We start from the raw sequence: 24,798 nt of genomic DNA on the forward strand, positions 1-24,798 counted from the left end.
AAGTCTCTGTATTCCCATAGGAATGCATTGGCCAGCCTTCGGCCATTCAGCGCTGGCTCTGCCGGAGGAGGCGGAGTCTAAGGTCGGACCTGAATGGAGACTGGTGTGGAGCGATCTTAGACTCCGCCTCCTCCAGTAGAGCCAGCGCTGATTGGTTGAATTCCGTACTCTGGCCAATCAGCGCTGTCCAATGCATTCCTATGGGGAAAAGTTAGCTTGCGAAAATCACAAGCTGACAGGGATTTCCATGAAATAAAGTGACTTTTATGCCCCCAGACATGCTTCCCCTGCTGTCCCAGTGTCATTCCAGGGTGTTGGTATCATTTCCTGGGGTGTCATAGTGGACTTGGTGACCCTCCAGACACGGATTTGGGTTTCCCCATTAATGAGTATATGTTCCCCATAGACTATAATGGGGTTCGAAACCCGTTCGAACACTCGAACAGTGAGCGGCTGTTCGAATTGAATTTCGAACCTCGAACATTTTAGTGTTCGCTCATCTCTAATAATTACCCATATCCCTGGAGTGGTCAAGTACCACTCCAAGGACACTTAATAATAATCTAGTAACAGAACATCACAATTATTCTTCCCCCTCCCCTATCCCCATCAATACTTAGCAAGCCTTCCGGTGTCCAGGGACAGCTCCTCCCCTCTTCTTGTCTTCTAGCAGTGGGTGGAATAAGTTAGCTAGGGAGAAGAGGGAGGGGCTAGTAATGGGCGGCATTGCTAGGCTTAGTGAAACAGTGGGTGGGAGGGGCTAGTAATGGGCTAGGATAGAGATACAGCAGCCATTATTAGCCCCTCCCACTCTCCCCATCTCTCTCTAATTCTGTCACATGCAGCGCTGCTCTCATATGTAGTACATTTGAGTGATATGAGGCATAGTTACAGTAGTTTGATGCATAGGCTTCATTTTACTTCTATGTTTTAAGTAGTGTTTCATTGGTTTGTGATAAAAGGGATGAGAATAGGTTTGGACATCAAACTTCTTCCTATAGAGCTGCTCAATAACAACTGTAAATTATTAGCTAGGTTAGTGAAACAGGGAGGGGGAGTGCAACGGAGTGAGAGAGGAGGAGGGAGCTAAATGAGAGGGAACTAGTGTAGAAGCTGCACAGCAGGAAGATAACAACAAGTAAATAAATGCAGAGGATGCCAGCAGCTGCCAGAGACACTCATAAATCACTCCAAACACTGCTAAAGGTATATGGGTGTACTTATTAACCCATCACTAGCACTAACACCTTTCTAAAAAAAAAAAAAAAAAAAAAAGCTTTTCTTCCTGGAAAAGTCCTTTATACCCACATATTATGTTCTTAAGTAAGTTCTCCTGGTTCCAAAATTGTCATGCATATGGGTGTACAGCAGGATGTAGATGTGAAGAAGCGCTGTGTGGCTTTTGAAGCATAGGTTTATATTGTTTGTCTGGTTTTTGGATGACATGCATAGACCATATAATGACCCCTGCAAAATGGAGTCACTTCTAAGTGAATTCCAACTTACTTTCAATTCTGGGACTCTGCAAACACAATATGGCATCCAGACATCAGTCCCTCTAAATCTTTACTCCAAGGGAAAACCCACTTTATATCAGCCCTTGGCTTGTCACGTCATGTATGGAAAGATTTTCAATGTACTACTGTGGGGTAGCTAAGTAGAATTATCAAGTGTTAAGTGGGGCTTCAATATTTTAGATATCAAGCGTGTGTACGATTCATCCAAGTTGTAAATTTCTCAAATCTAGGTTTCTGCTTAACTTTATTTCTTCACTGAGAGATGGTAGAAGGTGTAATTTGGGGCCAAAAGAGTGGAATCATGTGAGTATAAAACCAGCCAGGGGTCTTAAAGCCGAGCACAGGTAGAAAAACAATGTAAGTGGGACAACATCACTTTAAGTTTCTGATCGCTCAGGGAAATTTGGAACTTTTTCTCCCAGCTGGTGATGAAAAAGGGCTTCGTTGGGGACGTAGAATGAATGTGGCTGCGAAGTAGGTAAGAAGTTTGTCTTGTCAAGGCTGTTTTAGCTGCAATAAGTCTTTCACATTCTGTGTATGTTTATTCTATTGATATCTAGAAGAAAAGCTTAGTCTGCATTTATCATATTGAGCTACCTGTAGATACTTCAGTCCGGACAGTAGCACAATTTCCTGACAAAGCTGGTGTGCGGTGAAACAAGTGTTGGGTGTGATTTTGACATCCTCTTCATCTGAGTGTCCACTGAATTAACATTCCTTTGATCTACTGGTAACCATGATTACAGGTGTTACTTTTTTTTACTATCATATCTCATACTTGGTAGACCTTTGGTTCAGCTGAAGAACGAACCCTGTGGATTCCATTGTTGAAAAAGAAATACCAGGAGCGAATTCAATATGTGTTGGTTCATACTATAGAATGCATTCTCCCAAAAAATAATGCATGAGCCAATGCATTATATTCATAAATGAGTGCTAAATATTTGACATCTGCTCCAGTTATATTAGTTATACCTAACCTGATACCATCCTGGTGACTACAAAATATACTAGGTAATGGTATTAAATCTATCCACACGTGATGTAAGTATTGTAGGTCACCAATTGATAACACCAGTATGTTACTAGACTAAAATTGTGTGATAACTAGGTAAAAAGGCAACCCTTTAATCCTGTTGATAACTAAAGATAAAAAAAAATGGCCACACTAAACTTAGGACATAGTCTCTGGATATTAATAATAGAGTGACTGTTCCTCCTTGCTTCTTTGTCGGCTGGAGACAGAAGTACGGCATAAATCTAAGGTTCATTGACTGAGATCTTGTTTATATATGTAATTTGTCTAGCTGATACATCCCCCCCTCACTATATACAGAGAGGTTCATCAGAGGAAGTAAAGTGCATTAACCATTCACTCTGTTGAAGTAAACCTCTCCTCCTTGATAGTGAATAATGTGCCGCTACTAAAACAGCTGACAATGGAGGAGGTAAAGTCTAAAAATGCAGCAAAATTTGCAACCAAAAGAAGCTGTGTTTCCCCAACATGGGGGTCTTAGCTTTATTCTAGCGGCACACGACTAAGCTTCACCCATGAAACTCGGTCCATGAGTTAGCCAGATTTACTGGCTTGAACTTCATGTTGGAAGCGGGTCTTAGCAGTATAGTCATCCATGATGCTAGGAGTTCCTACCTCTGAGCAACATACTGTACCTACTGTAATTGGTATGGGACAGTATGTTGCTAAGAGGTAGGGACTTCTACCATCAAACATAACTAGGATGCTAGGAGTCCGCTCCCAGGTTGAAGTTCAAGCTGGTAAAGCTGGCTAGCACACGAACCAAGTTTCATGGGTGAAACTCGGTTATATGCTCTTAGCCTTAGGCTGAGGCAACACATTGTGGAAAAATGTGGCTTTTTTTCTTGTAGATTTTCTTGAATTTTTTGACCCAAAGTCAGGAATCAATTTAGGAGAAACAAGTATAAGAGCTTCCTTTACATTTTATAGTCACCTAAAAGACTATATATTTCATTTATCTTCACTTGACACAAAAAAATGCTGCAAAAACTGCGACAGTGTTCACAATCTGTAGCTTTATTCTTATGACCAGAGGTGCAACTTGACGGAGGCAGAGGGTGTAGTCACACCGGGGCCCAGGAGCCAAGGAGACCCGCAGATTACCCTAACCACACTAAGGTGATTAAACTCCTTAGCACCCTTAACCATCACTATGAAGAATTCACTGTAGGGATGAAGTAGAGGGCCCCGGACAAAAGATTGCATTGGGGCCCAAAAAAGATATAGTTATGCCACTGCATATGACAGTAACATTTTTGATGGATTTAACAGATGGATGCTGTTAAATCCATCAAAATCCAAAAATCAAGTGTGTTAGTCCAGCAACCAGTCTGGCCAGGCATAAATAAACTTAGCTTTTAATTTACGAGTATATCAGAGTTAAAAGAATATGGAGATAAATCAACTAAACTATGATTAGTTTTACATAGGAGGTTAGTAAAAATATGACGAGTCTGTCCTAAAGTTCATGTTCGCAGGATTCAGAGTCTAACATCTTCTCCTCTACGCATGCGTTGCTAGTCAAAAAAACCTACATGTGAAAGGACTCATTGAAATCGATGTAACAACGGCCATCACATGGCTGTTTTTCACTTTCATATGAATAAGCTGTTACTCTAATAAGTGCTGATCATATTACTGTATGGGTATATATTACAGCAGTTACCAGTGTAATTCATGCATGCACTTTTCCTTTCTGGGTATGTTTGCATGTGCAGATATATGTGCAAAATAAAACTTAGATGTGAGACAGCAAGTGACAATTTGTGAAACCTGATGCTTATAGGAGACATCACACATCTCTAAGGTATGATATTTCAATGATGCCATGACACAGTGTCAATACTTGTTAAAAGAGTATATATATACAGAATATTTCATAGTGAATGGAATCATTCTTCTGCTTCATTTCCCACTTGAAATGATTTCTTCCCCAACATCCACATAAGAGCCATCTGCTACTGCACGTATTTATATTATTTGCATATTTTGAGTACTACAGTTCTTTGAAGTGTTATAGTAGCTAAAAATATATTACTGTAGCAAATGTCTGGAGATGACTATTCCCAGCTACATTATTTAACCAAATTTACAAGGTTTCAACTAATGTCAAGAAAAACTATCTGGGGGTCGTGGCGTGGCGCTGACTGAGATGGAACTACGGAACACCGCAATAGTCAGCAGCTCACTGCTACGTTCATTCACCGCATCCGCCGACATCCTGCAAGTGGAGGATCGCCAGAGGCCACAAGTATGACGAAGAGGGGGAAGAAAGACCCTCCAAAGAGGCTAACAGACTTTTTCATGGCGCCGGCCTCTTCGCAAGATGAATCTGGCAAGGCCTACACATCACAGCGTCTGCAGCACATAGCAGGCAACGCCAGTGCTGGGACTGTTAATAATCCAGGAGAGGGATTCCAGCAGCCTTCCCCTATATATCAGGGGTCTCAAGGGGACAGTGATAGCTCTCTAGAGAGGCAGCAACAGTCTATGGCTCTCACCATCAACAAACCCTCTCAGACACCTAATAAAACCCCCACACAAAGCCCTGTAAAACAACGGATGTTGACACAGGTGTAACAGAGCTGTGCCCTCAACTCTGCTACATCTGAGATCGGACCACAATGGAGACTGCTGTGGACCGATCTTAGACTGCACCTCCTCCAGCAGAACCAGCGTTGATTGGCTGAATGCTGTACATTGTATTGCATTCGGCCAATCAACGCTGGTCAATAGAGATGAGCGAACACTGTTCGGATCAGCCGATCCGAACAGCATGCTCCCATAGAAATGAATGGAAGCACCTGTGACGCCGGACGCCGGCAAAGTCAGCGTCACAGGTGCTTCCATTCATTTCTATGGGTGCGTGCTGTGTTCGCTCATCTCTACTGGTCAATGCATTCCTATGAGAAAAAGTCAGATCCCGCATATCGCAAGGTGACAGGGATCCCGACTAGCGTACAATGGGTGGCCATGAGATAGAGCCCCAAAGAGCTGTTTGAGTAACATTCCTACCTAAATGAAGCTAATTCCTAGCTAACCCTGCCAGTACATCTATCCCTGTCTCACAGTCACATAGTTCACAGTCTCATATGAACCGAATCTGAAATCCACCATTCATATAAAGTGGATGTCACCTGATTTAGCCAGCCAATTACTTTTTCCGATTTTTTTTCGATGCCTACGTTGTCGTAGTTCCTGTCCCACTTCCCCTGCACAGTTATTGGTGCAAAAAAAGTTCCAAGGAAGGTGGGAGGGGATACGAATTTTTAGTGCGTTTGCCGCGCGGTATTCGATTGGAATTGGATACCTCGAACAGCCTGATATTTGATCGAATACCAATTCGATCGAATGCCATTCACTCATCTCTAATAAACGCCCTTGAGGACTAAATCCCCTAAGCTGAATCCTTTGTGGCAACCGCTACCTCTGCCAAGTGATTTGCACTTAAAGGACACATTGCGAGTTCCTTGTAGTGTGTTATACCCTTTCTGCTCTATGGCAAACTTCCCCCCAAGGTTGTGCAGTATCTCACTGCTCAGTCTTGTGACACTATAATGTTCTCCTGTCACTATTACACTATTATATGTTTTCCCTTGTTATTTACATGTTGCTTCCCTCTAGGCCTACCAGCATTACCTTTGGCATCACTTTCGGCCATAAGTCTACTTGCTGCTATCATGTATTATTGATCTTTTGTTATTCTTATTTATGGGTATCAAAATTATGTCTCTTAAAGTAAGGGGCCTAAATAGCGCTCATTGTTGTGGAAGGAGGCCATCAGATCTGCGGCAGATATGCTCTGCATACAAGAAACGCACTTCTGTGACCCCCGTCCACCGAAATTCTCTCATAGACTCTTTGCACATGTTTTTTGCTCAAATGCTTCAAAGAAGTTTGTCGGTGTTCTTATCGCAGTTAAATACACAGTGTCTTTACAGATGACTAAAGTTATCATAGACCCAAAAGGTTACTATAGTGAATGTATATTGTTCCAACAAATTTCAAATTTCGTTCTTAAAGTCAGTGATGAAGAAAATTAGAAAGAACGCACAGGGCTGGATGCTTTTGTGAGGCGATTTTAACCTTGTGCATGATGTTAACATTGATTCTACCTATGGCAAACATGTGTCACAGCAGTTGGACTCTTGGCTCAAGCAGGAGGAGCTGCACGATGTCTGGAGGTGTAATTAAAAATGGCACTTTTGTTTATTTTATTTGGGGTCTTATTATTATAATAGGGGTCTGAATATATGTACCATATATACTCGAGTATAAGCCGACTTTTTCAGCACAGTTTTTATGCTGAAAAAGCCCCCCTCAGTTTATACTGGAGTCACGCAGCACAGGACTGCAAGGACCTGCATAAATTAAGTGAAGGGAGAATGTCCTTCAGTGGTTGCTACAGTAATGATATAGGACACTCCCCCCTTCACTAGAAAGAGAGAAAGGCCAAGAGGCGGCAGGCCCCTGCCTCTACATCGATGAGAGCTCATACAGTAAAGTGAAAGTAAAATGCACAGGTACATACTTGGATTATAATTCCTATTAATGTCAGGCATTTGGAGTTATTAATTTAGTTTTAGTAACTCCATGTGCCTCACATTAATAACAGTTAACCCCATCATGTCCCCATATAAGGATTACTAATATGTGAGACATATGGAGGTAATAATAAAGTGTCTTAATAATGTTTAATGTAATAATTATTACCTCCATGTCTGTCACATATCAGAAACCCACTCAGTTAATGTAATTTTATTGGTATCTATTCAGTAGCGTAACTAGGAATGGCGGGGCCCCGTTTTCAGACCCCAGAGTATAATAATCGGAGACCCGGTGGGGGGGGGGGATACAAACATAAAAAAACAACAGTTACTTACCTATCTCCGGCTCCACTGCACTCTCCGCCGCTGTCGGCCATCTTCAATGACGGCTGGGACGACGCATAAGGAAGCAGGCCCGGTCATGTGACATCACGCAAGTAGGCCCCAAGCATACTCGGAGCGCGGAGAGGTAAGTAACACAGTTTTTTATGTTCTGTTAACTCTCCTGGGCTTCCGATCATTATGCTCGAGGGTCCGAAAAGACCCCTGAGTATAATAGTGCTTGCGGGGCCCGCGGTGTCACTTACCGATCCCGGCCCCTGCCAGGATCGGAAAGTAAATAGGGCCCGTTACCAGCTGGAGTAACTTCAGCCTATTAAAAAAAAACGCAGCGGTGCTACCGTGGTAGTTACGCCACTGTATTTTAATTTTTGAAATTTTTCAGCAGCTGCTGCATTTCCTCCCCTAGGCTTATACTCGAGTCAATAAGTTTTACCAGGTTTTTTGTGGTAAAATTAGGAGCCTTGGCTTATATTCGGATAGGTTTATACTCGAGTATATACAGTAACTAGCAACTTGAAAAGGCCACTTCCACTTTTTCCATAATCTGCCGTTAGCAAACCACCGTGTGAAGGGCTGTCCTAGGTTAACATCTCTGAAAATAGAAGGATATTCATTATGGTCTTTGTCTTTCACCTAAATATGATGCCCTATGCATATTATAAGAAAAGGCCCATTCTTATGCTTTCATACTAGACAAATGGTGCAATACTTTTTGTGCAGTTTTGGTAAATAGGAAAGGGCTGCATATTTAGAGTGGGAGATACACAAACTTTTAATAAGAGATGCTGACTACATATAACTATCTTCATATGAAAACTAAGGTAATGGCATTTCGATTAAGTTTTATTTTTTTATAAAAAGAATAATAAATACATCTGTGTTGTTTTAAAGAAACTTTAAATCGGTTATTTTAAGTTTGATAGTTTCTGATCACTTATAATTTGACAGTATAATGGATTTTAGCAGTTGAATAGTTTTACTATGTGGGAGTAAAATGTTTTATTATAGTGTCCTCATGCGATTATGGGTTTATATCAGAGATTATTAATTCACTGCGCATTGTACCCACTGTTACCTTAGTATGATGTGAATGATTTGTGGGGGGTTATTATTTACTTGGCATTAAAGTTAGGAAAAAATGATTTTAGCATAGAATACATTGTTCATTCCTGCAAAGACAATATTTTAGATGTAAAACTAGAATATTATTTGTCTTGTTAATTGATACTGTGTCTTTTTAGTCAGTTTCAGACTATTTGCCAGGAAAAAGCTGGAAGACATTTTGAAACATTTTTTCTCCTATTTCATTACTCGATCTGTGTGGATCAATTCTTACCTTCACATTTAGCGACTTTGCAAAAATCACAAATTGGTTGTGTGCGCTGAATAACAAGTATACACAATTTGCCATGATTTTTCTTTCTGTATACTAAAAGATTATCTAAAGGTCATTCTAAACAGAGTACAATAAATGGAGACACAGAAATATAGAAGAAAAATAAACGCAGTCCTTTCCTTCATCACTCTTAGGCTACCTCGTGATATCCACCACTCATTGGTGTCTTATATCCTCTTCCTTCCTCTTCTTTGTCCTGGGGCACCACATGTGACTGCTGAGGCCCAATCACAGGCCCCAGCAATCCCCCATGGCCGATGATCACCCAGGAAGCCAGAAAAGCCTAAAAAAGTACAGACTATACCCACAAAGTTGTGAATGCCATGAGAGAGCCCAGATAGGTGAGTATTGTACTGTATTTACACACCGTCTGGGCTTCCGCTTATTATACTCTGAGGTTGTTACAGTTGTTACTGTTTTCCATCAATGAAAATTTTAAAAAAAAGATTAAAATCATTTTAGTAGCCCATCAATTAAAAGGTTACGGTCATCTGCTAAAAATATTTCATTAAGGCCTTTTCAGGCCAGGTCATTAAGTGGTTAAAGAAAACCTGTCACCAAGTACAAAATGCTAAGTAACATACTATACCTGATTTGATTATTGCTGTTCCCCTGAACAATTTGGTGTTTTTTTTTCAAAATCCATCCACCCTTGGTAGCTTACCTTTGTAAAAAAAAATAAGGTTTCCATCCACTTGGAGAACACAAGATAATGTACATATAACCTACCAGGGGCCATATCTTTTTAAGGGGTGGACAGATTAGAAAAAATATAAATATATCACCAATTAGTTCATAGAGCACAGCAGCAATCAAATGATATATGTTTTTTAGCATTTTGTATTATTATACCTATAAAGAAAATGCCAGTATTTCCATAGGTATAATTAATAGAGATGAGCGAACACTTAAATGTCCGAGGTTCGAAATCCGATTCGAACAGCCGCACACTGTTTGACTGTTCGAATGGATTTCGAACCCCATTTTAGTCTATGGGGGGAAATGCTCGTTTCAGGGGTACGCTAAATTCGATAAAATTATACTTACCAAGTCCACGAGCGTAACCGCGTCTTCTTCCAGCTGGAATTCACTCTGCCTAGGCATCGGGGCCTAGGAAGAGCCGACTGCGCATGCGCGGTCGGCTCTGCCCAGCCCGACGCCTGAGCAGAGCTGACTGCGCATGCGAGGGCATGCCCGCACATGCGCAGTCGGCCCTGCCTAGGCCAAATGCCTAGGCAGAGTGAATTCCAGCCAGAAGACTCCACGGGGACGCTGCATGGAGAAGACTTCTAAAGGTAAGAGAAGAACCAGCGTTGATTGGCAGAATGTATAGCATTCTGCCAATCGACGCTGGTTCTGCACCGAACCTTAAACTTCGAACAGCTAGTAGTGTTCGATCGAGTACGAGTATTTCGAATACCGTAGTATTCGATCGAACACCTACTCGATCGAACACTACTCGCTTATCTCTAATAATTAACATACTTCCACAAATAGGCAAAAAGGATTTTTCCGGAAACTCTCCGTATTAAAATATAACTATATAGCCATATCTGTTTCCTAAATGTTATAATTAACATGCTGCAATTTACAAAAATGCAAGTGTAAGGAAAGGGCGGATTCTGGAGATAATTTTGAGGTGGACATGACATGCGAGTGTGAGTGACTGGATATGGAAGGGTGAAGCAAAAAGTCAAACCCAACCCCGAGGCAACGGGCAAACTGTCTTAGAGTTAGGGGTTAAGTCTGTTAGATGGTGGAAAACAGAAGTAGTCTTTGGTAGATTCAGTTTCAGATAAAGACATGCTATTTGGCACAGTAGAGAGACAGTGTTCTGTATTAGTGCAGGGGTGATGTCACGGGATGAGGTATATAGTTGGGAGTCATCAATATAATGATGGTACTGGAAGCTAAATCTGATGTTGTTTTGCCCAATGGGGCTGTGTAGAGAGAGACAGAGAGGAACAGGGGGGCCTAGAACCGAGCTCTGAGTAAACCCAAAGGCAAGGGGAAGAGACAGAACCCACAAATGATACATTGAAAGTGCGGTCTGAGAGATAGGAAGAGAACCGGGAGAGCGCAGTATCGTTGATGTCGACTGAGTGGAGCATAGTGAGGAGTTGTTGCAATTTTGGTAGTGATAGGCTATTTGAGAAACTATCAACATTCAGTAATAATTTGAAGTTTCAAATCCAAAGGAAATCAAATATTAACTATAACTAGGTGACATTTCAGAGCATGGTTGCTCTATTTTAAAAAATTGGCAGTGGAGTATCATCAGTCAGTACTGGGTGCCAACTGATATTTTGGGACTTGAGGCAAGTATTAATATGTATATTTACAAAAAAAAAAAACATATCTACTAACAATGCAGATAAAATAGTTTTACCATAACATACCGTATTTTTCGGACTATAAGACGCACTTTTTTCCCCCCAAATTTGGGGGGAAAAGAAGGGTGCGTCTTATAGTCCGAATGTGGCGCCTGGCACCCGCTGTACTAGAGAGGCGGAAGCCGGCAAGGGATAGACGCCGGGGCCTGAGACATCGCTGTGCTCCTCTGCCCTGCATGAAGCCAGCAGCGGGAGGAGTGATGCTATTCTGCTCCTCCGTCCCCCCACCGCTGGCTTCATGCAGGGCAGAGGAGCGCAGCGATGTCTCAGGCCCGGCACCTGTGCCAGCGTCTATCCCTCCCCGGCATCCACCTCTCTAGTACAGCGGATGCCGAGTCAGTATCGGTGGCCCCTTCTCCCCCGGGGCCGGTCCCCACCGGCCCCGTACCTGTAGAGTTGCAGGCCGGCTCCTGCGCGGCGATATCGCAGGAGCCGACCTGTTCGGGTGACAGCCGGGAGCCTAATGAGGCTCCCAGGCCTGTCACTGCTGTATTAGTATTGCGGCTGGTCTCTATGACCAGCCGTAATACTAATAGACAGAATGTCCCATAGACGGCAATACAGTTGTATTGCCGTCTATGGGACTTGCAATCAAGTGACCGCAGGTTCAAGCCCCCAGGGGGGAATAAAATAGTAAAAAAAAAAAAAAAAGCTTTAAAATTATAAATAAAAGTTCTAAATCACCTCCTGTCCCTAGAAAAAAAAAAATAATATATATATATATATATATATATATATATATATCATAAACCACCGGGGTTTTTTTCAATACAAGGTGATCTAAGCAATAGATGTTCCCCAAAATGGTATAACAAAAAAGTACAGCTGGCCCCACAAAAAAAAAACACTCTATGCATCCCTGTACAGCTGCAGGGTCACCTGTCAATGTGGCCTTGCAGCTGTTGCAAAACTACAATTCCCATATATTAAATATTTTACCATTTTTTGCTTCAAATTTTTTTTCCCCTATTTTCCTCCTCTAAAACCTAGGTGCGTCTTATAGTCCAAAAAATACGGTTTATATCACATCTCAATAGTTGTTTTTCATTTTACATAACAGTGAAATAAAACAAGATACATAAAATATAGATCCCAAAGTAATACAGCCTCAGGCACATAACTCATTTGGCTTTATGGTATATTAAAAGGAATTCTCAATTCTGTTAAAATATGGATAACATAGAAGAGATTGTCCAGAATTAGAAAAATATGACTAATTTCTTCCAATTATAATATCATGCCTGGTAGTGCAGCTCAGTCCCATTCACTTCAGTGCAGTTAATCTGCAATGCCACACAATGCATGGATAGTTTAATGCCATATTTAGTATTACGAAGGCCCGTTATTCTAATTCTGGGCAACAAATTAAATTAATACAGTATGCAAGAAAACAGAAATTTGAGTAGAATTTTTATTCCACTGATACTTGCCAATAATATTCTTATTTATCTGTTTGTGGTATTTTAATTAAACAGAATTATGCAAATTACACCAATTACATTTATTTATGCAATCTACTGTATAAGTCGTCAATTATCTGTGATTGCAGTCACAAATTGAGGTCACACAAAGACGAAAATGTGTGGTTAATTAATTTTACAGAGAAAAAACCTGAGATATCTGCCTCTGTTAAATGAAACAAAATTTTCTGAAATTCTGCACAAGCAGCTACATGTAAGAATACTGAACATTGCAGGCATAGAAAATGATACACGGTGTCAGAATGTAACCTATTGCTGCTAAAGCCAAAAATAAATCCACTTTTCTCAGCTTTTCTGTGACATGGAAGAGCGGAGTTTCAAAGAAAAGCAGGACACTTTCATTTTGCTGCTGAATGGATTGGGGTTAGAATAATGTGGGAAGATTTCACAGTACAGAGGTTTAGTTAATCGTGTTCCAATCTTAGGCAAAAATATCAGCTCAAATGTTCGACAACTTTAGAACTTTAGCACTTGTTAAAATGGTTATATCATATAATTTGATTTAATTTTTGAAAATGTGATTATTTCATGATTTTACTATATTTGTTTCATAAATTCAATAACAAGCTATGGATGACCCACTGATCTTATGAAGAGTGGCTGTAGTTCACTCAATATTCAATTCAGAAAGACGGCAAAAGTGAACATATTAAAACTTAACTTTTACTTAGAACCAATAATGTCTTAAACCAAATACATAATAAATATATACCGTATTTTTTGGACTAAAAGACGCACTTTTTTTCCCCTAAATCTTGGGGGGAAATGAGGGTGCTTCTTATAGTCCGAATGTGGAGCATCGCCATGTTCCTGCCGCTGCAGGCTTCCTGCAGTAACAGGAGCGTGCTGGCCCCGGCGTTTACAACCCTTCCCGGCATCCGCCGTTCTATTGCTGGGGAGGGAATTGATGCCGGGTCTGTAAGAATAATGGCGGCCGCTCTGCTGCAGAGTGGTCGCCATAGCAACTGAAGGCTCCCAGGCCTGTCATAGCTATATTACTATTGCGGTTGGTCTATGACCAGCCGTAATAGTAATGTAGAGAATCTCCCATAGATGGCAATACACTTGTATTGCCGTCTATGGTACTTGCAATCAAATGATTGCAGGTTCAAGCCACTTAGGGGGAAGGGGCAATAAAATAGTGAAAAAAAAAAGCTTTAAAAAAATAAAATAAATAAAACTTCTAAATCACTTCCTTTCCCTAGAATACATATAAAAGTAGAAAACTACTATGAAACACATTAGGAATCCCTGAGTCCGAAAATGCCGAGTCTACTGATATTTTTCAAACCGCCATGTTTTTTTTTTCACTGTTTCGCCTCTGATTTAAATAAAAGGTGATCTAAGCAATAGACATTCCCCGAAATGGTATAAACATATGGCCCCGCAAAAAAAAACGCTCTATGTATCTCCGTACAGCTGCAGGGTCACCTGTCAATTTGGCCTTGCAGCTGTTGCAAAACTACAACTCCCATATATTAAATATTTTACCACTTTTTTGCTTCAAATTTTTTTTTCCTATTTTCCTCCTCTAAAACCTAGGTGCGACTTATAGTACAGTGCGTCTTATAGTCCGAAATATACGGTATATTGGACCTGAAATTGAATTCACCATATGGTAAAGAGGAACCTGCCTCCTCAATGAATGCTATATAATGTGGTACACATACTGTCCTAATATTAACACATACATGATGCAGACAGTTCTCATTTTTGTGTTTTAGTTTTTTGCTTACTGCATTCCAAAAGCAATGACTTTCTAATTTTTCTGTTTGTGTGGTCATGTGAAAGCTTTATTTTTTGTGTGACAAGTTGTACTTCAAAATGGTACCATTTATTATTCTGTACAATGTACTGGGAGGCAGGAAAAAAATCTGATTGTGATGGAATTGGAAAAAAAAATGCATTACTGCCATTTTCTTATGGGTTCTCCTCTCCTCCCTCTTCCTCTTCCCCTTTTCCTTTCCCTTTCTTCCACTTCCTTTCTCCTTTCCCCTTTTCACAGATGTGGAATCCTGTGAAAAAACCCATGCAATTTGGTATGGTAATTCAAACAAAACAACCCCCCAAGGTTGCAAACCAGTATATTACATAATGCCTCAGAGCTTGGCAAAAAAAATCCTGTGGCAAATTGAGTGGGATATATGCTAATTCATGGTGTAAATGTAGTAGCACGTCAAGCTATACACAAAAAAACACACTTATGTTGATGAAACCCTCTACAAAAAAGAATGAGAAGATATCTCTTCATTCTAACTGAAAGGCTTCAGTGTCTTAAACCATCGTGATTCTCTTTGGAAAATTTTCTTGTCAAAATTTCCTCCCCTTGGGGATGGAGCCACTACCTCCAACACTTGGAATTTGACATTCATCGGGTTTCCTTGATGTACAAGATTGACATGATTAGCTACTGAAGTGTCTTCTTTTCTATTAATATCCCCTACATGCTTGAGGATCCGTCGTCTCAGCTCTCTGATGGTTTTTCCTATATATTGTTTGCCACACATACAGGATAAAAGATAAATAACCCCTTTTATGCGGCAGTTAGCTTTACATCTAAGGGTATGTGTGATACTCGTATAATTGTTAACATACGTTTTGCTGGTATCTATAAAATCACATGCCCTGCAGCCGCCACATCTCATAGTACCAATAATGTGCAAAGATCCCAGGTAAGCTCACTAGCCAATGAACTGTAATGGCTGTGCACCAGCTGGTCCCTCAAATTAAGTCCCCTCCTGAATTTAATACTGGGACGATCACCTATTAATGAACCAATACCTGGATTTGCCTGTAAGATCCCCCAATACATGCTGAATATATCTCTATACTAGCTTTTACCCGCGACTTCGTCTGCGGTGATTGGAGAATTGGGCGGACACAGACGTGTGAAACTGTAAAAGTGCTTTAAAAAGTTTGGTGGGCTAGCAAATGTGATGTGATGTGTTATATTGTGTATGTCGTGATACAGCCAATGTGATGCATTGTATTGTGTATGTCGTGATACAGCCAATGTGATGCGTTGTATTGTGTATGTCGTGATACAGACAATGTGATGCGTTGTATTGTGTATGTCGTGATACAGACAATGTGATGCGTTGTATTGTGTATGCCGTGATACAGACAATGTGATGCGTTGTATTGTGTATGTCGTGATACAGACAATGTGATGCGTTGTATTGTGTATGTCGTGATACAGACAATGTGATGCGTTGTATTGCGTATGTCGTGATACAGACAATGTGATGCGTTGTATTGTGTATGTCGTGATACAGACAATGTGATGCGTTGTATTGTGCATGTCGTGATACAGACAATGTGATGCGTTGTATTGTGTATGTCGTGATACAGACAATGTGATGCGTTGTATTGTGTATGTCGTGATACAGACAATGTGATGCGTTGTATTGTGTATGTCGTGATACAGACAATGTGATGCGTTGTATTGTGTATGTCGTGATACAGACAATGTGATGCGTTGTATTGTGTATGTCGTGATACAGACAATGTGATGTGTTGTATTGTGGCAGACAATGTGATGTGTTGTATTGTGTCAGACAATGTGATGTGTTGTATTGTGGCAGACAATGTGATGTGTTGTATTGTGTATGTCGTGATACAGACAATGTGATGTGTTATATTGTGTCAGACAATGTGATGTGTTGTATTGTGTCAGACAATGTGATGTGTTGTATTGTGTATGTCGTGATACAATGTGATGTGTTATATAGTGGAAAGCTATATGTAAATGTGAGTGAGTAGAGTGAGGGCTACTCCTGAGGTGACAGTAAGGAGTGTGCAGGCAGGTTGAGGCAGGAAATGCCAGGCAGTGTGTGTTAGTGTGTATGTAGTGATACAGACAATGTGATGTGTTATGTGAGTGAGTAGAGTGAGGGCTACTCCTCAGGTGACAGTAAGGAGTGTGCAGGCAGGTTGAGGCAGGAAATGCCAGGCAGTGTGTGTGAGTCTATAGCTGGGGCTAGGAGTCCTGCTTTTGTGAGTCTCCTGCTAGGAAGCCATGTTGTTTAGTGGCACCAAAAGTAGCCTGTGACTCAATCCTAAGGGAAAACTATGTTTGTGGAAAATTGCACGCAAATCCGTCCAGGCGTTTTAGCGTGATTGAGGAACAAACATCCAAACTCACAAACATCCAAACATCCAAACACACAAACTTTCACACTTATAATATTAGTAGGATCTCTAATTTCTTTGTTAGCACAGTCATAGGTGCCAATAATGCAACACTCAGATGATTCTTCTTTTTTTTTTTTTTTAAGAATCATCTGAGTGCCGCAGTATTGGCACATCTGTAGGGACACATATTATGTTTGGGTTATAATACCCTTAACATTCTTCAACTGTGTTTCATTTGGGGGTTGTGTCAATATCTAATAGTAATGATACGGTATGCATCACATGCATCATAGAACATTTGTTATTATGTTCGTATTTGATAAGAGACCTCACCACTAGAGATGAGCGAACACTAAAATGTTCGAGGTTCGAAATTCGATTCGAACAGCCGCTCAATGTTCGTGTGTTCGAACGGGTTTCGAACCCCATTATAGTCTATGGGGAACAGATACTCGTTAAGGGGGAAACCCAAATCCGTGTCTGGAGGGTCACCAAGTCCACTATGACACCCCAGGAAATGATGCCAACACCTCTGGAATGACACTGGGACAGCAGGGGAAGCATGTCTGGGGGCATCTAACACACCAAAGACCCTCTATTACCCCAACATCACAGCCTAACAACTACACACTTTACACACTCAATACCACCTCTCTGACAGTAGGAAAACACCTTGAAACATGTGTATTTGGCACTTGCAGTGAGGAGAGCTTGTCACCAGCAGTGAATTTGGCCCTTGTAGTAAGTTGAGGTTGGCACCAACATTTGTTTTGAAAATCAGGGTGGATTGAGCCTCTAACCAGCAGAGTTTGGGCAAATTCATGGTGGAGGGAGCCTCTAAAAACCCCAGTTTGGACCAATTCATGGTGGAGGGAGCCTCTAACCAGCCCAGTTTGGGCAAATTCATGGTGGAGGGAGCCTCTAAAAAACCCAGTTTGGACCAATTCATGGTGGAGGGAGCCTCTAACCAGCCCAGTTTGGGCAAATTCATGGTGGAGGGAGCCTCTAACCAGCCCAGTTTGGACCAATTAATGGTGGAGGGAGCCTCTAACCAGCCCAGTTTGGACCAATTAATGGTGGAGGGAGCCTCTAACCACCCCAGTTTGGACCAATTCATGGTGGAGGGAGCCTCTAAACAGCCCAGTTTGGGCAAATTCATGGTGGAGGGAGCCTCTAAAAAACCCAGTTTGGACCAATTCATGGTGGAGGGAGCCTCTAACCAGCCCAGTTTGGACCAATTAATGGTGGAGGGAGCCTCTAAACAGCCAAGTTTGGACCAATTCATGGTGGAGGGAGCCTCTAAAAACCCCAGTTTGGACCAATTCATGGTGGAGGGAGCCTCTAACCAGCCCAGTTTGGGCAAATTCATGGTGGAGGGAGCCTCTAAACAGCCCAGTTTGGGCAAATTCATGGTGGAGGGAGCCTCTAACCAGCCCAGTTTGGACCAATTAATGGTGGAGGGAGCCTCTAACCAGCCCAGTTTGGACCAATTAATGGTGGAGGGAGCCTCTAACCACCCCAGTTTGGACCAATTCATGGTGGAGGGAGCCTCTAACCAGCCCAGTTTGGACCAATTCATGGTGGAGGGAGCCTCTAAAAAACCCAGTTTGGACCAATTCATGGTGGAGGGAGCCTCTAAACAGCCCAGTTTGGGCAAATTCATGGTGGAGGGAGCCTCTAAAAACCCCAGTTTGGACCAATTCATGGTGGAGGGAGCCTCTAACCAGCCCAGTTTGGGCAAATTCATGGTGGAGGGAGCCTCTAAAAAACCCAGTTTGGACCAATTCATGGTGGAGGGAGCCTCTAACCAGCCCAGTTTGGGCAAATTCATGGTGGAGGGAGCCTCTAACCAGCCCAGTTTGGACCAATTAATGGTGGAGGGAGCCTCTAACCAGCCCAGTTTGGACCAATTAATGGTGGAGGGAGCCTCTAACCACCCCAGTTTGGACCAATTCATGGTGGAGGGAGCCTCTAAACAGCCCAGTTTGGGCAAATTCATGGTGGAGGGAGCCTCTAAAAAACCCAGTTTGGACCAATTCATGGTGGAGGGAGCCTCTAACCAGCCCAGTTTGGACCAATTAATGGTGGAGGGAGCCTCTAAACAGCCAAGTTTGGACCAATTCATGGTGGAGGGAGCCTCTAAAAACCCCAGTTTGGACCAATTCATGGTGGAGGGAGCCTCTAACCAGCCCAGTTTGGGCAAATTCATGGTGGAGGGAGCCTCTAAACAGCCCAGTTTGGGCAAATTCATGGTGGAGGGAGCCTCTAACCAGCCCAGTTTGGACCAATTAATGGTGGAGGGAGCCTCTAACCAGCCCAGTTTGGACCAATTAATGGTGGAGGGAGCCTCTAACCAGCCCAGTTTGGACCAATTAATGGTGGAGGGAGCCTCTAACCACCCCAGTTTGGATCAATTCATGGTGGAGGGAGCCTCTAACCAGCCCAGTTTGGACCAATTCATGGTGGAGGGAGCCTCTAAAAAACCCAGTTTGGACCAATTCATGGTGGAGGGAGCCTCTAAACAGCCCAGTTTGGGCAAATTCATGGTGGAGGGAGCCTCTAAACAGCCCAGTTTGGGCAAATTCATGGTGGAGGGAGCCTCTAACCAGCCCAGTTTGGACCAATTAATGGTGGAGGGAGCCTCTAACCAGCCCAGTTTGGACCAATTCATGGTGGAGGGAGCCTCTAAACAGCCCAGTTTTGGCAAATTCATGGTGGAAGGAGCCTCTAACCAGCAGAGTTGTGGGAAAGCAGGGTGGAGGGAGCCTCTAACCAGCAGAGTTGGTGGAAATCAGGGTGGAGGGAGCCTCTAACCAGCAGAGTTGGGGGAAATCATGTTGGAGGGAGCCTAGTATTAGCAGAATTGTGCAACGCTTATGGTGGATGAGTATGAGGATGCGGAGGAATTGGAGAGGTTGAGTACAGACATGGAGTTTCATGTTGGGGTGCTTTACACAGGTGGGCACAAAAATGAAGGCTCTATCCAGTGGTGGTTCATTTTTATCAAAGTGAGCCGGTCGGCACTCTCAGCTGACAGACGGGTGCGCTTGTCAGTGATGATGCCACCGGCTGCACTGAACACCCTCTCAGATAGGACGCTGGCGGCAGGACAGGACAGCACCTCCAAGGCATATAGGGCAAGTTCAAGCCACAGGTCCAACTTCGACACCCAATACGTGTAGGGCGCAGAGGGGTCGGAGAGGACAGGGCTGTGGTCGGAAAGGTATTCCCGCAACATGCGCCTATACTTCTCACGCCTGGTGACACTAGGACCCTCCGTGGCGGCACTTTGGCGAGGGGGTGCCATCAAGGTGTCCCAGACCTTAGACAGTGTGCCCCTCGTTTGTGTGGACCGGTGAGAACTTGGTTGCCTACTGGAGGAACTGCCCTCCCTGCCGCCAACGTCACATGCTGGAAACATCTCCATCATATTCTGCACCAATTGCCTGTGGCAAGCATTGATGCGATTGGCCCTCCCCTCTACCGGAATAAAAGACGAGATGTTGTTTTTATACCGGGGGTCAAGGATAGCAAAGATCCAGTACTGGTTGTCCTCCATGATTTTGACAATACGCTTGTCGGTTGTAAAGCACCCCAACATGAACTCAGCCATGTCTGCCACAGTGTTAGTTGGCATGACTCCTCTGGCCCCACCGGAAAGTTCAATCTCCATTTCCTCCTCATCCTCCATGTCTACCCATCCGCGCTGCAACAATGGGACGATTCGAAGTTGCCCGGAAGCCTCCTGTATCACCATCACATCATCGGACAACTCTTCTTCCTCCTCCTCCTCCTCCTCCTCCTCCATTAAACGCAGTGAAGCGGACAGATGTGTGGACCTACTCTCCAGCTGTGACGGATCGGATGCTATCCCTAACTCCTCTGTGTGATCTGAGTTATCCCTGATGTCAATCAGGGATTCTCTCAGAACACACAAGAGCGGGATTGTAAGGCTCACCATCGCATCCTCAGAGCTCACCCTCCTTGTGGACTCCTCAAAGACCCGTAGGATGTCACAAAGGTCTCTCATCCATGGCCACTCATGGATGTGAAACTGAGGCAGCTGACTTTGTGGCACCCTAGGGTTTTGTAGCTGGTATTCCATCAAAGGTCTCTGCTGCTCAACCACTCTATTCAACATCTGAAACGTTGAGTTCCAGCGTGTGGGGACGTCGCACAAAAGCCGGTGTTGTGGCACATGCAGGCGTTGCTGGAGAGATTTTAAGCTAGCAGCGGCTACTGTCGACTTGCGAAAGTGGGCGCACATGCGCTGCACTTTCACCAGTAGCTCTGGAACATTGGGGTAGCTCTTTAGGAAACGTTGCACCACTAGGTTGAAGACGTGGGCCAGGCATGGAACATGTTGGAGTCCGGCAAGCTCCAGAGCTGCTACCAGGTTCCGGCCGTTATCACAAACGACCATGCCTGGGCCCAGGTGCAGCGGCTCAAACCATATTGCCGTCTCATCGAGGAGGGCATCCCTCACCTCGGAGGCAGTGTGCTGTCTGTCCCCCAAGCTGATCAGCTTCAGCACAGCCTGCTGACGTCTACCAACGCCAGTGCTGCAACGTTTCCAACTCGTAGCTGGGGTCAATCTAACAGCGGAGGAGGAGGCGGTGGCGGAGGAGGAGGCGGTGGCGGAGGAGGAGGCGGTAGAGGAGGAGGAGGAGGGGGGTGTTCTTCTCGTGTCCCTGCCAGGAATGTTAGGCGGGGAGACGAGGTACACCGGGCCAGTTTGGGAAGCAGTCCCAGCCTCAACTACATTCACCCAGTGTGCCGTCAGTGAAATGTAGCGTCCCTGTCCGCATGCACTTGTCCACGCGTCGGTGGTCAAGTGGACCTTTGTGCAAAGCGCGGAACTAAGGGCCCGCCTGATGTTGAGTGACACGTGCTGGTGCAAGGCGGGGACGGCACACCGGGAGAAGTAGTGACGGCTAGGGACGGCATAGCGAGGTGCCGCAGTTGCCATCAGGTCCAGGAAGGCGGGAGTTTCAACAAGCCGGAACGCCAACATCTCCTGGGCCAGCAGTTTAGCGATGTTGGCGTTCAAGGCTTGCGCGTGTGGGTGGTTAGCAGTGTATTTCTGCCGCCGCTCCAATGTCTGAGAGATGGTGGGTTGTTGTAAAGAAACGCCTGATGGTGCCTTTGATGGTGCAGGAGAAGGAGATAAGACAGGACCAGGGGAGGATGAGGTAGAAGTCAACAAAGTGGCGGAGGCAGATGAAGTGGTGTCCTGGCTCGTCCTCTGGAGTGCATCGCCAGCACAGTCAGCAGTGGCAGTGGCAGAGGCAGAGGCAGTGGCAGAGGCAGTGGCAGTGGCGTGAACGGCAGGCGGCCTTTGTCCTGCCGTTGCTGCCTGCCACTGATTCCAGTGCTTGGATTCCAAATGACGGCGCATTGAAGTGGTGGACAGGTTGCTCTTCTCAGAGCCCCTAATCAATTTCGAGAGGCAAATTGTGCAGACAACACTATATCTGTCCTCGGCGCATTCCTTGAAAAAACTCCACACCTTCGAGAAACGTGCCCTCGAGGTGGGAGTTTTTCGGGGCTGGGTACGAACTGGAACATCTTGGGAGATTCCGGGTGTGGCCTGGCTTCACCTAAGCTGCTGACCTCTGCCTCTGCCTCTAGCTACCCTTTTTGGTGCTGCACCTGCCTCAACATCCACACTACTTTCCCCGCTTGACATCCCCCCTGTCCAGGTCGGGTCAGTGTCCTCATCATCCACCACTTCCTCTTCCAACTCCTGTCTCATCTCCTCCTCCCGCACAATGCGCCGGTCAACTGGATGCCCTGACGGCAACTGCGTCACATCATCGTCGATGAGGGTGGGTTGCTGGTCATCCACCACCAAATCGAACGGAGATGGAGGAGACTCTAGTGTTTGAGCATCTGGACACAGATGCTCCTCTGTTAGGTTCGTGGAATCGTGACGTGGAGAGGCAGGTTGAGGGACAATGAAAGGAGCGGAGAACAGCTCTGGGGAGCAGGGACAGTTTGGGTTATTGTTCTGTAAAGCTTCGGAATTTTGGGAGGAAGGAAGACAAGACTGTTGGGTAATAGGAGGAGAGGAGGCAGAGTCTGACTGGCTGCTGGACAATGTGCTGTAAGTGTTCTCTGACAGCCATTGCAAGACCTGTTCCTGGTTCTCGGGCCTACTAAGGTTTGTACCCTGCAGTTTAGTTAATGTGGCAAGCAACCCTGGCACTGTGGAGTGGCGCAATGCTTGCTGCCCCACAGGAGTAGGCACGGGACGCCCTGTGGCTTCACTGCTACCTTGCTCCCCAGAACCATTCCCCCGACCTCGCCCACGGCCTCGTCCACGTCCCTTTCCGGGAGCCTTGCGCATTTTGAATTCCTAGTTAGAAATTGGCACTGTATACCAGTAGTAAAAATTGTGGGTGCACGTAACCCCAATATATTCTTTGAATTCCCAATCAGACACTGGCACTATATGGCAGTAGCAAGAAATGAGGGTATTTGTATTCCCAATATACTCTTTAAATTCCCAGTCAGACAATGGCACTGTATACCAGTAGTAAAAATTGTGGGTGCACGTAACCCCAATATATTCTTTGAATTCCCAGTCAGAAACTGGCACTATATGGCAGTAGCAAGAAATGAGGGTATTTGTATTCCCAATATACTCTTTGAATTCCCAGTCAGACAATGGCACTGTATACCAGTAGTAAAAATTGTGGGTGCACGTAACCCCAATATATTCTTTGAATTACCAGTCAGAAACTGGCACTATATGGCAGTAGCAAGAAATGAGGGTATTTATAACCCCAATATATTCTTTGAATTCCCAGTCAGACAATGGCACTGTATACCAGTAGTAAAAATTGTGGGTGCACGTAACCCCAATATATTCTTTGAATTCCCAGTCAGAAACTGGCACTATATGGCAGTAGCAAGAAATGAGGGTATTTATAACCCCAATATATTCTTTGAATTCCCAGTCAGACAATGGCACTGTATACCAGTAGTAAAAATTGTGGGTGCACGTAACCCCAATATATTCTTTGAATTCCCAGTCAGAAACTGGCACTATATGGCAGTAGCAAGAAATGAGGGTATTTGTATTCCCAATATACTCTTTGAATTCCCAGTCAGACAATGGCACTGTATACCAGTAGTAAAAATTGTGGGTGCACGTAACCCCAATATATTCTTTGAATTACCAGTCAGAAACTGGCACTATATGGCAGTAGCAAGAAATGAGGGTATTTATAACCCCAATATATTCTTTGAATTCCCAGTCAGACAATGGCACTGTATACCAGTAGTAAAAATTGTGGGTGCACGTAACCCCAATATATTCTTTGAATTCCCAGTCAGAAACTGGCACTATATGGCAGTAGCAAGAAATGAGGGTATTTGTATTCCCAATATACTCTTTGAATTCCCAGTCAGACAATGGCACTGTATACCAGTAGTAAAAATTGTGGGTGCACGTAACCCCAATATATTCTTTGAATTACCAGTCAGAAACTGGCACTATATGGCAGTAGCAAGAAATGAGGGTATTTATAACCCCAATATATTCTTTGAATTCCCAGTCAGACAATGGCACTGTATACCAGTAGTAAAAATTGTGGGTGCACGTAACCCCAATATATTCTTTGAATTCCCAGTCAGAAACTGGCACTATATGGCAGTAGCAAGAAATGAGGGTATTTGTATTCCCAATATACTCTTTGAATTCCCAGTCAGACAATGGCACTGTATACCAGTAGTAAAAATTGTGGGTGCACGTAACCCCAATATATTCTTTGAATTACCAGTCAGAAACTGGCACTATATGGCAGTAGCAAGAAATGAGGGTATTTATAACCCCAATATATTCTTTGAATTCCCAGTCAGACAATGGCACTGTATACCAGTAGTAAAAATTGTGGGTGCACGTAACCCCAATATATTCTTTGAATTCCCAGTCAGAAACTGGCACT

The 24,798-nt window shown here is 43.8% G+C and overlaps 1 long non-coding RNA gene across 1 annotated transcript in view; it reads left to right on the top strand.

Moving 5' to 3' along the window:
• Positions 1-24,798, top strand: part of LOC142195077 (uncharacterized) — a 199,899-nt gene that overhangs the window by 118,912 nt on the left and 56,189 nt on the right. The window lies entirely within an intron of this gene.

Source organism: Leptodactylus fuscus, chromosome 2 (assembly GCF_031893055.1).
Source record: "Leptodactylus fuscus isolate aLepFus1 chromosome 2, aLepFus1.hap2, whole genome shotgun sequence".
NCBI classification, from domain to species: domain Eukaryota; kingdom Metazoa; phylum Chordata; class Amphibia; order Anura; family Leptodactylidae; genus Leptodactylus; species Leptodactylus fuscus.